This window comes from Acomys minous (genome assembly GCF_964271855.1).
Source record: "Acomys minous genome assembly, chromosome: 17".
Taxonomy (NCBI): Eukaryota; Metazoa; Chordata; class Mammalia; order Rodentia; family Muridae; genus Acomys; species Acomys minous.
The window spans coordinates 35,540,099-35,555,963 of NC_140500.1; positions in this window are offsets into that span (position 1 = coordinate 35,540,099).

Sequence of the window (15,865 nt, forward strand, 5' to 3'; positions counted from 1 at the left end):
AATGGACATTCTTAGAATCCCAGCAATTGTAAGGATGAGGTATGAGTTCCAGATACAGAGAGACACTGCTCACATCCCCCCAAAAAATAAAAAGCTAAGAAAAATAAATATACTTAGTAGATAGTTCCCAGGCTCTGGGGAGCAGAGTTCTGTTTTAGTTCTATCACAGGTCTTCTGAGTGAGTTCAACAGTTGATCAACATCTTTACAAATATTTTGTATCTCTTAACTAACTAATCTGTGTCACTTACACTGTTTTCTTGGTCACTTTTTATATGGCTTCCCTAAAGAAAAGAAGAGTGTTGGGTTAAGGCCAAAAGTCAATGCTTCTTGTACTTTCTATAGGCTCAAATCAAGTTGTTTTTAAGATAAAAATATTCTAACTCTTCCTTTCAAAAATATACAATACTTATTAAAGGGGCTAAACCCATGCCTTATAAACATCTTGAAACAGATAGACCTCATCCAGTGTCTCTCATTGTTCCAAGTCCAGGATCTCTGTATTTACTTGAAACAGCTGCTGCTGTTCTAATGTGAACATCTGAGGCAAAAGCACAGTGAAGCACATCTCTTATTCCTGATTATAAAGAAATTAGAGGCTATTTGATTGAACACAGTCCTCACCTTTTAATAATTATGTTAACCTTTTCACTCGCTGTTCATATCCTCTCTTTATCTCCAAGGAATGAAAATTGTTGATTCCCTAACACTAATCTGTCTCCTACACCAGAAAGGTAATTCATTATTCCAAGATACCACTCACACCAGGAAATCTGAAATCTAATCTCAGGCCGCTGGATGTGGGCTGTGCTTCACGGAGGACAAGTGGTGACTGTTCAGAAGAAGACAGGAAATGGGGAGGGGTCAACACACTTTATAAACAGGAAAAGAGACATAAATGTTCCTTGTCTTTAAAAGGATGCATCTTGGTGGGTATAAACACATTAATCGGCTTTTCCCAGAGACCTATCACTCCACATCAGCCCTATGAATTTCCACATGCATGACCTAGATGAGAAATACACCAGATTTTATGGCTGCTCCCTCTGTACTGTGGGGATAGAGGGAGACTCCATGCTTCTGAAGAACTCTGAAGGCAGAAAATATTCCAGGGCATGACAACAATGTAAATACACATATACATACATACATACATACATACATACATACATACATACATACATGGAGGTGTATTGTGTCAGCAACAGGAGTCTGAGTCTGAGGGAGCAAGGACCTAGAGCATGGCCTTGAAGCCAGAATCCACGGGTTGTGACAGACAAGGCTGTGAAGGAAATCGCCAGCTTTGATAAGGCCAGGCTGAAAACCGAGATTAAGAACACCCTGTTGACCAAAGAGAATATTGTATGGGAAAATCGAAGTGAAGTTTCCTCAAAGCCAAGACAGAAGGATTTGTCTACCCCACCTCACTCTGAGACCCCTTGGAGATGTAGAGACAGAGGGCAAGGGCATCTCTAAGACACGCTGAAGACCTATGACAGGGTAGACTCCTAGAAGGTTATGGGGGTGACTAGCTAAAATTCCTAGTGGTGGACATGGAGATTTCAGAGGCCACCAGATTTCTAGGCAGACAAGAGTCCTAGTGGATGGAGGGGAACATGAACCCACCCACAAGAACTTCAACCTAAAAGTTACCCTGCCTTCAAGACATGCAGGGATAAAGATAGAACAGAGATTGAACGGATGTCCAACTAATGCCTAGCCCAACTGGGGACCCATCGCATGGGAGAGAGCCAACCCCTGACACTATTAATGATACTCTGATATGCTCACAGACAGTAGCTTAACATAGCTGTCCTCTGAGAGGCTCAACCCAGCAGCAGATCAGTATAGATGCTAAGATTCACAGCCAAGCATTGGGTGGAGCACGGGGAGCCTTGTGGAAGAGTGGGGGAAGGATAGAAGGCCACAGAAGGAACAAGAATTCCACAAGAAGACCAAGAGCCCCAAATAACCGGGAGGAGGGGGGGCGGTTTACAGAGACTGACACACCAACCAAGGACCATGCATGGACTGGACTTAGGCACATATGTAGCCAATGGGCAGCTTAGTCTTAGTGTGGGTCCCCTAGTAAGGGGAACAGAGTCTGTCTCTGACATGGACTTTGTGGCCTGCTTTTGGATCATGACCCCCTGGCAGGGCTGCCTTGCCTAGCCTCAGTGGAATAGAATGTGCTGAGTCCTGATGAAACATGATGAACTGGGGCGGGTTGGTGTGGGGGGAATGGCTCCCCTTTTCGGAGGGATAGAGGAGAGGGGATAGGGGAAAGAGGGAAGGAGTGTGGGACAGGGAGGAGAGATGGGAAGGGTCTATGATCAGGATGTAAAGTAAATACATAATAAATAAATAAATAAATAAATAAATAAATAAATAAATAAATAAGATGGACTTTGAACCCAGGCTTTCGGAGTGTAAGATACCCAGCTCTAGGGCCTCTAAAGAGGAAACCCACTAATAATGCAGTCAAATTTCACTGGTTTGCTCTGGCATATTATAGAAAATTATTTCTGTGACTGATGAAAATAAAACACACTTCATGGCATGAAAAAATTGCATAGCTATTTCTTCTACAAATTACCAGGTTGTCCTGTTTGCAAGGAACACACAACCCATTTTTCAAAGTTGTAACATCTACTGCGGTAAGCACCTAGCAGCCAGAGGTAGACCTAGAGGTTGACATTTGCTGTTGCTGCTATTTTAACCCAACAAAGAATAATCATATTAAATCTTAGAACGATTCTTATTTTTTTTTTCAAAAGGATTCCATGCTGGGATTTTTCTAAAAAGCCTTTCTAACCTTTCTACCTTTCTACTTTTGTAACATGTTGAATTTTTTTTCTAAAAAACCTGCATTTTTCTCAATCTCCCTCTCACATACATGTGGAAATGTAATTGTAGTCTCAATGGCAAACATCCGAAGAAACTGCTTTATACACTGGGACCACATTTGACTTTGGAAGTACTTTAAATTTTTTTAAATTATTCCAATCTTTCATCTTTACTAAGGAAACATTCTCCTCTGGATTATAAGTATGTTTAAAAAAGAAAGAAAGAAAGAAATGCAGTGGCATTCCCAAGGTCTGAGGCTGAATATGAGAGTCATCTTCTGTTCTCAGTGTCTGTCCTGTCACCAGACTACCCCTGATATACCATGGAAAGTTCCATTAGCACTCACTTTCCTATAAACTTTTTGTTGCCAACTTGTCACTTTAACTCACTTGTGCCATTGTATCCAGTCCCAGATACCAAATAGTTATCACTAGGCATGCCCATTAGTGAGTGCTATAGGTTGGATTATAAATATAAGTGTTATATGTTCATGTAGCCGAGGATTGGTTGTTGCATAAGGAGGTGCTGTTGAAAAGTGATGACACATCAAAGAGGCAGGACCTGGTGGGATATAAATTAATGGATTAGCCCTTTGAAGAGGTCAGTAGACCTCAGGCTTTTCCTGTCCATCATTTTGGTCCCCTTGTCATAAGCTAAACAAGTTTACCATTCTGATGTGCTGCTCTGCCATAGACCCAAAGACAGTAGGGGCCAACCAATTCTTCTTTCTAAAACTGCATCCTACTTAAGTCCAATGTCTTACAAATGGTTTATCTTTGGTATTTACCATTATAACACAAAGCTGACTCCATAATGCAGAGACACCTTTACCAAATGTATACAGAGAGTTATTTCACCATGAACCTTATAAATGCTTTATATATGCTCATGCATAGTATGATTTAAAAAATAATCCATAGCGAAGAGTAGACAGAAACATGCATGTAAATATTTTCTAAGTACAAATACTAAGACAGGACAAACATTTCATGTATATGTATGAAAACTAAATGTAACTTTAAAATAAAACATAACAAGGTTCCCAGTTGTAACTGAGAAAAGGAAGGAAAAGGGAACTTAGCTTGCCACCTGCCCCTGCACATGACATATTTGAGTTTACAGCTACCTGTCTTGTAAGGCGCTCCATTTCATATAGCCTATAGATGAGAGTTTCATCTCCTTTCTGCTTCCGGTGAACGAGCCTGTGTTTGTGTTATCTATTGAGTGATAAAAATGGTTACAACAGGTGCGAAACCAACACAAGGATGGGTAAATAACTTGCCGAGCAGAAGCTGGCAAGAGTCTCCTTTCCTGATTTTCAGCTGAGGACTCTCTTTCCTCAGTTGGGGGCTACCTTGAAGTTTTGTTAATCCCATGAAAATCAATCACAACAGCTGTAATGTTTTGTGGACTGAGAGAGGAGTAAAGGATGTCAATCTGAAATCTATGAGCCCCCTGGCTCTGTTACAACCTTGGGCTGCACTTCAGAAAGTAATAAACTGTGCAGCCCTGAGAATCCATCAAAAGATAAATTTGTCATGATTGAGGATAACACTGTCAACTAGCACCACAATGTTTTTGGTTGTTTCTGGATTCAATTATTAAGACAGTTCTATTTACCTTTCTCCTCCTTTTGTCTATGATGGCATCCAAAGAGTTAGGATGTGTATTATGTATACACATAGATGCTATAGGTAATTATACCATACAAGAAAAGTTAATGCTTCTGAATATGAGCCTTTACCAACATTAAATTACCCTTTTAATTGTCGAGGGAAAAGGGGGGTTTCAAAATGTAAGTAGATGGAGTGAATGGGATGTGAGCTGATTCAGTTACCAGGGCAATGCAAGGTAAATGTTGCTAAACAAACAAGGTCTGATTCACTCTGAGAATGTGAGGAAGCCCTCTTTTAAGCTTTCAGTGTTAAATGAAAAAGGAAGAATTCTGCCAAATGCAAAATTATATAATCGCCCAATGTAGTCATTGCATGCCTTATTTCCAGTAAGTAATTCTGGGATAGGAAAGAATATAATGTGTATAAGTTAGAAGTCTGAATCAATTGGGCCCCTCAATCGAATACAATGAAGGAAATAATTTGTCCTTTGTCGATAAATGTAATGGGCTGCGACTTCAAATTCCCTGTGGGAAGTAACTCTGTTTTATTGTTTATCTGCACTTTGAAGATTTTCTTGGAAGACTTTATACACTATGTCATTCAAGCAGATGAAAAACACATTCTGTTCAGTTCTACCTGCTTGTTGTGCTGTAAAGAATAGCTTTGGTAAAAGAAACTCTACAAATATGTATTATATTTTTGGCTAAAGTACTGGATGAATAAAGACATTATCAATTAAACATGAAATATCTCAGTGCAAGTGGACACACAGGAAAGATGTCTCATAAGAAATGCCACTGACCCATATAAAACCAGCCCCTACCAAGGCTCTCATAGCCACCATAGGCCTCACTTCTAAACCTAGTCATCAATGAGTTTTCTGGCCAGGATTTCTAGGGGAAAAACTATCAGCTCTGATTGGGTCACAGTCCTTTGTAGTCAGGTCTAGTAAGATGTTCCTATCTCTGCTGCAGTTACACCCAAAACTGTTGGGCTGAGCGTGTGAGTAGGCATGACTAGAGGAAGGACAGAAAAAAAATTTATGTGGGTGGGTCAAGTCAAATTTAATGTCCACCCGAGATAATGCTTATCCTGAAGCAGATGAGAAAACTGAATTAGGCTCTCTTTATCCTCTGAATCAAGGAGAGCCAGAGAAGAAGAAGAGAATGGGCTGGTGGTGGGAGGTTGGGGGTGGGGGTGGGGAGGGACTATCAGATCTGCTCCTTTCCTTGCTCAGACTGCTTTGTGTGAATTAAAACAACAACAACAACTCCTCTACCTGGCCAAATGAAAACATCCCCCAACCAAACAGATGTACAAATGAGAGGGCCTCTGTTCTGAGAGTTTTCTACACAGCCAGGCACCTGGAGGAAGCATCTACCACACTCACGCATCTCTTTGACCTGGCTTCTTAGTTCTGTTCACAATCTGACAAAGAGGTTGTGGGAATACCTCTCTGGGGGGAATTTAGTGTAGACTTTAATTTTCACTCTTTGAGTGAAATAAACTGTTGAAAAGTGAAAGCATTACAGGAGACCTGAAATTCAAGTATCTTGATCTTGTGGGACTGATGCTGAGATATGTACCCTGTTCTGTCAAAACCAATATAGTAAGATACATAGCACTAAGAAAGAATAGTAATGCTGCCTGTCCCACTGTGACATGATACAGTGCATTAGTTTCATTCCCCTAAATCATAAATGTTAACACCAAATGGCTGTTCAGCCTAACACTAACAAATGTTTGAAAAAAAAGTGGGAGGGAGGGAACTCCATGGCCATTACTAAAAATAAATCATTTTCTCTAGCATGGTAAAGAACCCAAACAAGTAGAAGACACAATTCTGCTCTTCAACAAATTTTAAATCATTAATCAAGATTCTCTAACTAGGAACTAAAAAGATACTCAAGATTAAATCATAATTTAACAGTTGAGAATTCTTCTGAAGAAAATTTTAGCTTTTATTAAGGCTACTTGGTTGGTTGGCTAATTGGTTGGCTAGTTGATTGGCTAGTTGGTTGGCTAGCTGGCTGGTTGGTTGGTTGGTTGGTTGGTTGGTTGGTTGGTTGGTTGGTTAAATGGCTAGATGGATGGCTAGCCACCTGGCTGGATGGCTGGATAGATGGATAAATGGATGGATGGATGGATGGATGAATGGATGGATGATTAGATGGTAGATTGGTGGTTGGTTGGATTGTTGACTACTTGGATAGATGGCTGGCTAGCTGACTGTTTGATTGGTTGGTTGGATGGTTGGTACATTGCTCTTTTGTTACAGGGTCTCATGTAATCTCAGTGAGCTGTGAAACTGCTATAAAGCTGAAGATGACCCTGAACTCTTAATTCTCATGTTTCTATATCCCAAATGTTGCCATTACAAACATACAGGCACATAGCTGGCTTTTCTTTAGACCAATTCTTATTAGAAAAAAATTGTTGCCTCCAAAAGTCTTAAAAATAGCCTTCCAAGAAGTTATAGTTAATTTCATTTTTCAAATCTGATTAAATCTCAAGAAAACAGGATGCTTAAACAACGAAGATCAAAAGGAGCAATCAGAATCCTTTTGTAACATGAATGATGACATCAGCAATAACAAGCATGTCTGGAACACATCATAGGCTTATATGCCAAGCACTACACTGTACTTCTCTGTATATCTTATCATTTGTATAACTTTTGGCTAAGGTAGAGAAAATAAGACCTGAAATAGAAACTACATGAAGCCTTCACTAGTCCTTTTGTTTCAGACCTTCAAGGTGCTCTTCTTCCTTGAGTCTTTTGTATATGCTGGCACCTCTTGCTAGAATTCTTTCCTTACCTGTACTAGAAGACTTAAAACAGACTTGACTTAAAGCAATATTTCAACACTACCTAGGCAATGAATTGCATGCCTGTAATCCCATCACTCAGGGAGGTGGAGGCAGACGTATCTCTGCAAGTTCAAGGCCAGCCTGGTCTACAAAGCGAGTCCAGGACAGCCAGGGCTCCACAGAGAAAACCTGTCTCAAAAAAAATATATATATATATACATATATGTATGTATATGTATATATATAGTTTCTTTTTAGCTGTCATATGGATACCTTTTTTTTCTTTATACCATCTTTGCCAATGTAAATATATGGTTTAGTTGTACATCTGACTAAAATAATAAATTTTATTCTTACCAGATAAACAACATACAGACAATAGCCCACAAGGTTTGATTAGGTTATCTTCTTTTAAAATGCCTCACAACATAAAATGAGTAATTTCTGTATTTAACATGCAAAATATCAGTGGCATAACCAGGTTTGCAACTGACTCAAAAAACAAGCAGAGGTGTCAGTAGTTGGTCTGTTAGGAAGAGTAAAGATTCAGAAAGACTACTAATAATACCCTATAGATTAAATTTACTCAAATTGTCCCTATTTACTTTTAATGATAGACTGCTTGGGTTTAGCTCACAGAATCCACCCACCCATGTTGTTTACTAGGCATAATAGTCTAGTTGAAACTTGGAAAGCTAATCTAAGAACACTATTGGCCTGCATATAAAGAGCCTACCATGTCTGCACAGGACTACATTACTGTATTCCACATAGAGCACTGCTATATTGGGCAGAAGAGTACAGTGTGGTCTGCAAACATTTAGCTCATGGAATGTAGAACCATATAGAGCCTCATGAGCCTGCATCGGAGCCTCCATGGAAGGATACAGAGCTGAAACTAGCAGCTCTTTAAGCTGTTCATGGCATATTCCCTCCAATACAAACACTTAGATCAAGGAGCCCATTTTCCCCGTTTCCTATCTCCTTCATCAATAATAAGCCTTAACCTGGGCTGAGAGGTGATATATGAATATCTCCACTACACTGCATCCAGGATTTGTAGTGTCTGCAGCTAACAAAGGCTGTTCTCCTAAATTAATGCCATAGGTCTGAGGTTATCAAAAATCTTTTTAAAAAGATGGCAGATATTTGAGGCTTATGGGCCATGCATTTTCTGTCACAGTCCTGCTTAAGTCTGACATTCTGGTGTGAAAGCAACCACAAGGAATAGGCAAATGATTGCTGTGATTCAATAAATCTTTATTTAAGAAGCTTGCTTTGGCCTACAGTTACTGGTTGCTGCCTCTCAGATGTAGACATTGGTTGAGTCACAATTGCTAGAGCTAAAGTTTTATCTAATTCTGCTTACATTTCCAACTTGGTTAAAATTTTATCTTGGTTCATTCTATCTTCTTTGGAAATGTGCAATGAAAAGTATATATAAAACTAGACTAGACAGATATACAGAAAAAAGACTCACATTTGTATGAAAAAAGTAGCCATTTATTTATTATGGCTACCTCTCCCTGTCAAATAAGACAATGTATAAAATGTTTTCTGAAAAAAATTAACTCAGAATTTTGTCCTTTACTTTAAATGGAATATAAAATGTTTCTTTCCTTGCTAACTACATTGGTGCACAAAGAAATGAGGCAAATTACTATTAATTCAGCCTACTCAAACTATTAATTTGCTAAAGATTTATTAACCATCTAAATCTTTTGATTTACTGTTCTGTAAAAATTCTATTTTATGGATAATTAAGGAAACTAAGAGGTCATTTTTAATTATGTGTCACGGGAGATTTTATTCTTTGGAATAATTTTAAGAGGTTGAAAAAATAGTCAAAGAAGGACACTGCTTATCTACAGAAACCATAACCTCTTGGTCTTTCTGATTACTAAGTGATGGTGTTAGCTGCTTAGAGAGGCTTTAGATTGACATAGTGATGACCTGTCTTCTTTTCAAATACTTTTTCAGCATTTCTAAAGGATTACCATTCTGTCCTTTTGAGACAATTCCTGTACCTGACTTTTAAGCCAGTGTAAGACATCTTTCAAAGATGAAAAAAATCCACACAATATATCTTATACTGTCAGCCTACCAGCACCAAAAAGTCTAGAAACACCCACTCAAGGAACCCAAGGTCTATATAGAGGGAATAAACCGTTGAATGGATTTCGGAGAACAACATCCTAGCAGGCACTGTGCTCAATGTTTTATAAACATATTTGTTGCATCACTAAGGCCAGTGATATTAAACTGACAACCTCAGAATATCTTAGATAAATAACTAGGTTGGAAAATATACACAGTCATATTTTTCAGCTGCTATTTTATAAAATATATCTTCTTTGCTATCTAAAAACTGAGGTGATTAAATGGATTAATAATTGTGAATCTTGATTTCCTGGAATAAATGAGATTTCTCCAACACATACATCTATAACTTAGGCCTTTGGAAATACCTTACAATTATAGACATTAGTATGAACTAGTTGTGATGGAACATTACATTGTGCTTTCCAACACTTCTGAAAGACTCCAAGTTTGAGGCCAGTCTGGGCATGGTGGCGGATGATCTCCAGCTGGGCATGGTGGTGCATGCTTTTAACCCCAGCACAGGCAGAGGCAGGTTAATTGCTGTGAGTTCAAGGCCAGCCTGGTCTACAAAGCAAGTCAAGGACAGACAAGGCTACACAGAAAAACCTGTCTCAAAACAAACAAACAAACAAACAAAAAGATGTCCAGAAGAGGCTCAGTAACATAATATAACTAAATGAAAGAAACCACATCTATATACATGATGATTAGATTCCCAAGCTACTCTAGAATTACCTTGATATGATGAAAGTTAATGAAGATTTGTAGTCATAACACTAGATAATTCAGTATTGAAAAAGAATTTGGCTGGAAGTTTAGTGCAGAGGAGGAGGTAAGGGAAGAATAGCTAACATTAAGGAAGCTTTTAAAAGTCATATTGAAACCTACTATTTTATAAACCTCAAAATATGCATTTAATTAGATCACCTGAAACAGGGAAAATATTCCTCAATGAAGCTATAGGTTGTCAGATAAAAGACCAGTTCCATGTCTGGGAAAGTACCCCTCAAGAAGTTGGTTAAGTATGGCCCAGAGACCCCCTACAATAAGACAGACTATTGCTATTGATGTTGGTCATCTACCAAAATTTTATTGTAAGTGCCTATTGCTAAAGATACCATATACATTAGTCATAAGCCATCAATAAATCAAGCTGTTACTGACAAAGAAGCTATGTCCTGTTGTCTATCTTTAATAATACTGGAATATGCTTTATAAGCTACTTAGAGAAAATATATATTAGTGGTACTACCCATTACAAAAATGAGCCACATGGCAAAATATACTCATGGATGCAATGGTGGCACATACGTTATAGAGGGTAACCAACCATAGTCCAATAAGATTTAAGACTCACACAGTGGTAAATTTATCCTTGATATTGTAAATCTAGCCAAGAACCCATGAATGGGAAATTCACAAAGCACAGAAGTGAATCTACCACTATTGCATTGCAAGTGTACATAGTACAAACGTCCTCTAAGTTTTCCTCTCTATACACACAGATTATGGAAACTCTTACATCTCCTCAAAGAAATTTCTTTGTGTAGTAGACAGTTGTTGAAGAAGAAACTCATAAATAGTCCAAGTGTCGCTATTGTGTTCAGTACACATGGGGCACCTATAATACTCTTCTTTCCTCATGGCTCTAGGATCGTTTCCCAAGAAGGAGTGAAAAGATTGTAAGAGCCAGAGGTAGGGAAGGATTCTATCAAAACAGTATCTTCTGAACATGACAGAACCAAAGCACTCATGGACTCAAAGCAGCTATGTTGATCTATAAAAGACCTGAATAAGATCAAGCCAATCAACATGAAGGGTGGAGGGGCCTTAGAAGTCCCTCCCACAACCCCTAATTAAGGATCTACTGGTAGTTGATGGCTCCTGGGGGAGAGGCAGTCAGATTCCTTTAAGGGTATTGCTCCTATAGGTCAACCATGCTGAAGCTGATGGTTCCACACACATTAATGAAGATGTGTCAGCACTAATTGGATTCAGTGCATTATATAAAGTAAATAAAAAGTGCATAAGTTGAGGGTGCTATGAAAAAGGGGTAGATCTGGTATGAATTATGGCAAGAGTATGACATGGCTATGACAAAATACATAGTATGCATATATGAAGGTTTCAGAGAATTAACATGAATGCTATATTGAAAGTAACAATCTGTTCTGTTCTGAATCCTATGTCAGATTTTGCTACTTCTACCATTTTGATCATAAAGTAAGCACATCAACTTTTTCAAATGTTAAGAACTTTATAATGACTACTATGCATTTAGTGTTAATATGTCAGGCATAGTGGGAACTATTTAATGAAACTGTGTGAAGGAGAAATAGTTACTTCCATTTTGCAGGTGAGAAACCAGAAACTATAAAAAGTTAACATGACATGAAACAAGATCAACATAGATAAGGCCTGAAGCCAAAGTCACGCTAGGCCTGTCAAACCATGGAGCTTGTGATCTTAATACTGTGTTCCTCTACTTTTTTTTGCTCTTTTTAGTCATATTAATAATCCTAAACATAAGATATACCATCTCCAAAATTGTAGTATTAGGTCTGAGGAGTCAATAAAATGCTTGTATTATAAGCACAAGGACACATGTTCAATCTCCCAAACCGATGCTTAAAAAAGAAAGAGATTGGAGAAATAGCTCAGTGGTTAAGAGTACTTACTATTCAACGATGAGGACTGGAGTTGTGTGGTTCACAAAGGTCTTTAACTCCAGCACCTAGAAATCACATGTTCTACTCTGGCTGCTATAGACACAGACACAGACACACACAAAACACAGACACACACACACACACACACACACACACACACACACACACACACACACACACACACATTTTCATTGCACCATACAGCACTGTTACCAACAGGCACGATGCTGTACAGCAGATCACCAGAGCATGGTGGGATAACATATCTGCATCTTATATCAGCTGAAGATCAATGGCCTGCTTCCCCTTCACCCCACTACTGCTGATTACAACTATCCATCAACGTCTGTCTTTAAGTGAGAGCTTTCTATTTGATCCTAGAGTCATCTCCAAGTCACATGTTCCTGACATCAGCATCCCTCAGACACACCGAGCATTTTACCATCTCTCTTAAGGAAAGCGCCTTCTGATTCTCCATCAGGCCTCCCAAAACTGCTCTTCCTTCTCCTTTTCAAAGTTAAAAGAAGTCACACTTCTAGACTTAGAAGTCATGATGGGTCAATTACCAGTTCTATGGTCCTGACTATTATGTCACCTATCTGGACCTCTGTTTCTGGGACTAATATTGGGACAGATTAAGATCAACTTCCTCCCAAAGTAAACTCCAAAACATTTTTTTTAATTTATTCATTTTACAGCCCCATTCCTCTTCTCATCCCAGTTCCATTCTCTATCCCTCTTCCCCCCCTCCCCCTGCCCCCTCCCCCCTCCCCTACTTCTCATCAAATTGCCTCAGGACTTAGGGCTAGGCAGCCCTGCTGGGGGAACTGATCAAAAAGGCAGGCAACAGAGTCCGTGTCAGAGAAGGCCTTCACTTACCTTACTAGGGGACCCACATGAAAACCCAGCTGCCCATAGGCTACATCTGTGTAAGGGGAAGGAGCCTAACATAGGTGTCCTCTGAGACATCCAGCAGCAGATCAAAACAGGTGCTGAGACCCACAGCCAAATACTGGGTAGAGCACAGGCAGTCTTGTAGAACAGTGGAAGGAAGGATAGGAGGACCTGGAGGGAACAGGAGCTCCACAGGAAGATGAACACAGCCAACTAACCAGGACCCAGGGGCGGGGCTTGCGGAGACTGAAGCACCAATCAAGGACTGTGCACGGACTGGACCAAAAAAGTTTTAATGTGAAAATATAGGCTTATCATGAAGTGTTCCTGGAGAGAACTGGTCAGGTATTGGCGAATATGAGCAATGATGAGAAGGGAACATAAGGTGCTATGCAGAACCCACAGAAGGAAATATGGAATTCACACCAGTTTGGCGGGCAGTGCAGATCATACAGCAAAGCTCTCATAATCAGTAGCTAGTGTGAGAGTACTGATAAAGTGCTTCCAAGGGGCCTGGAGAGATGGCTCAATGGTTTAGAATACTCATTTCTCTTATAGAAGACTGAAGTTCAATTTGCACCATTCACACTGAGAGGTTGCAAATGCCTGTGACTCCAGTTCCAGGGTAGTCAACATTTCCTTCTGGCATCTTCAGTACCACGACTCATGTGCTCATACCCACACAGATATACACCTATACAGATATACAAAAATACACCTAACGAAAAATAAGCCAGGTGTAGTGGCACATTTCCTTAATCTTAGAACTCTGGCAGATCTCTATGAGTTGGAGGCCAGTCTGGTCTACATAGTGAGTTCCAGCACAGTCAGAGCTACATAATGAGACCCTAGGGTGCTAGGTAAAACACAGAGGTGGATTAATAATGGATATTAAGGGCTTAGAACAGGAATGGCTCACCAGTTAAGAGTCTTGATTGTTCTTGCATAGAACTCTAGTTAGGTGCCTGGCACTCATATTAGGCAGTTTACAACACTGAGTAACTCTAGCTCCAAGGTAACCAATACCCCTTTCTGGCCTCTGCAAGCATGTATATGCAATACTTGTATATATATAAAGCCAGTATATAGATAGCCAGAAGGATTTTGGTTCTCTTATCTGCAATGTTCAAACTCTCCACAATCAATCAGTTTGCAAAAACATTTCCACATCGGAGTGGCTTCTTTGGGAAGCCTCAGTACATTCTCCAAGATGATTTTAACCTACAAAAAGCTTAACCAGGGTCTTCCCATTCAAATAGCACTTTATCTTGATGCATGTTGGAATATGGATGCAGCTATGTATGTATACACAATCAATGTGCGGCATTGCTAATCAATAATTAACTTTCAGACATATGGTGTTCACACTATTATGATAAAGACAGTTAGGTGCCTTTAGGTAGTTAATGCCACAGATATGGCATATATACAACAAAATTTATTAAGAGTGCATGGAGATAACTCAAATGTGAGAGATACCTGATGAAGCAAAAATAGGATGGACTATAAGTAAAAAGGCCTGTACCCAAATGCTATTTAAAAATAAAGCAATATTGTAGAGTGAATAGAGTGTAGATTTCCCTTCAGCAAAATAAAGATTTGCTATAGGAAGTTCTGAATCCCTGTCAAATGCAAGTGGCTGCCTGGGTTGGATACACAAGTTCCCTCACTTACACTTACACTTGCATTGTAAGGGGGTTCATCAGATTTGCTTTAGCACAGGTGGGCCGATGAGAATCCCAGGAAAGCCAGATTAGTTCAGATATGAGAATCTGTAAACATGAAAATGCAGAGTCCCTTGGGAGAATTGTAAGGGACTCGGGTAATCTAAAATAAGACCAGAGTCTTAAGTAGAGATAAAGATAAAGGCAGCGAAGAGTCAAGGTGCTCCCACCTGATGTTCAGTCTAAGTCAAAGCAACGGGAACAACAGGTCAGTCTGGATTTTTCTGGGTAGCAAATGCAATCCTCTATCTAGGCAACATAAAGCTTAGAGAAAGATAAAGGATAGTATTTTAGCAAAAGGATAGAAATGTCCCTGGAAATATAACTTTCTATTTCTAAGAGTGGTAGCTTCAGAAAACAGGGATCTTGACATGAACCTTTCATGACACCATATGCAAAACTTACTACTCCTAGCTAACACTTCACAAGGGAAGGTGCCACGTCTGTCCCTCAGTTCTATGACTGGTGGATCAAAATCAGCTCTGACCCTTTATCAGGAAGAGAAGCTCAGGTTTCCACTGTGGAATCACAGTAGCCTTGGACTGATCAGGCCACATGCTTTCCAGAGGTTACCTCTTCTCCCATCCTGTACTAGAACATCTCCTGTACCTAGGAACCACACACTCATGATGATAATATGGCCATCTCATGACATAAGTGAGATCAGAAAGGAATAAGGTTCAAGGCCTAGCGTTTGTGATAATCAGCCAGAAGAGCCAAGCTCAAGACCCAGGAAGACTTGAACAATATGCAAGCGAACGCTTGCCTTTGGCTGGGTGATTCGGCTTCCTTGGAGTCAGGTAAGAACCTGAAGCTTCTTGATACTATAACATTCAACTGCTAATTTTAAAGGATGATCTCATGATGCTTATTACCCAGCTAATGTCTCAGAGATGCTGTGGAAATGTTGTGAAAGATGCTTAAAATGCAATTACTAGGGCTCCTGGCTGAAGGCGGCCATCCATCTCACTCCTAATATGCAGATTTCTTAAGACAAAATGATGTCTACTTCAAACCATGAGGGAGACAATCCCTATGATTTCCCCAAAGAGAGAAGCAGGTGTTAATCTTTGTGCAAATGCCACGATGGAGCTGGAGAATTCTTGAGATTTCTTGGATTTATAGTGTCTCTCTAAATTCTGAAAAGCAGAAAATGGAAAATTAGGTTAACCAAACAGCAGGGAAGAGGTGCTTCTCTGGAG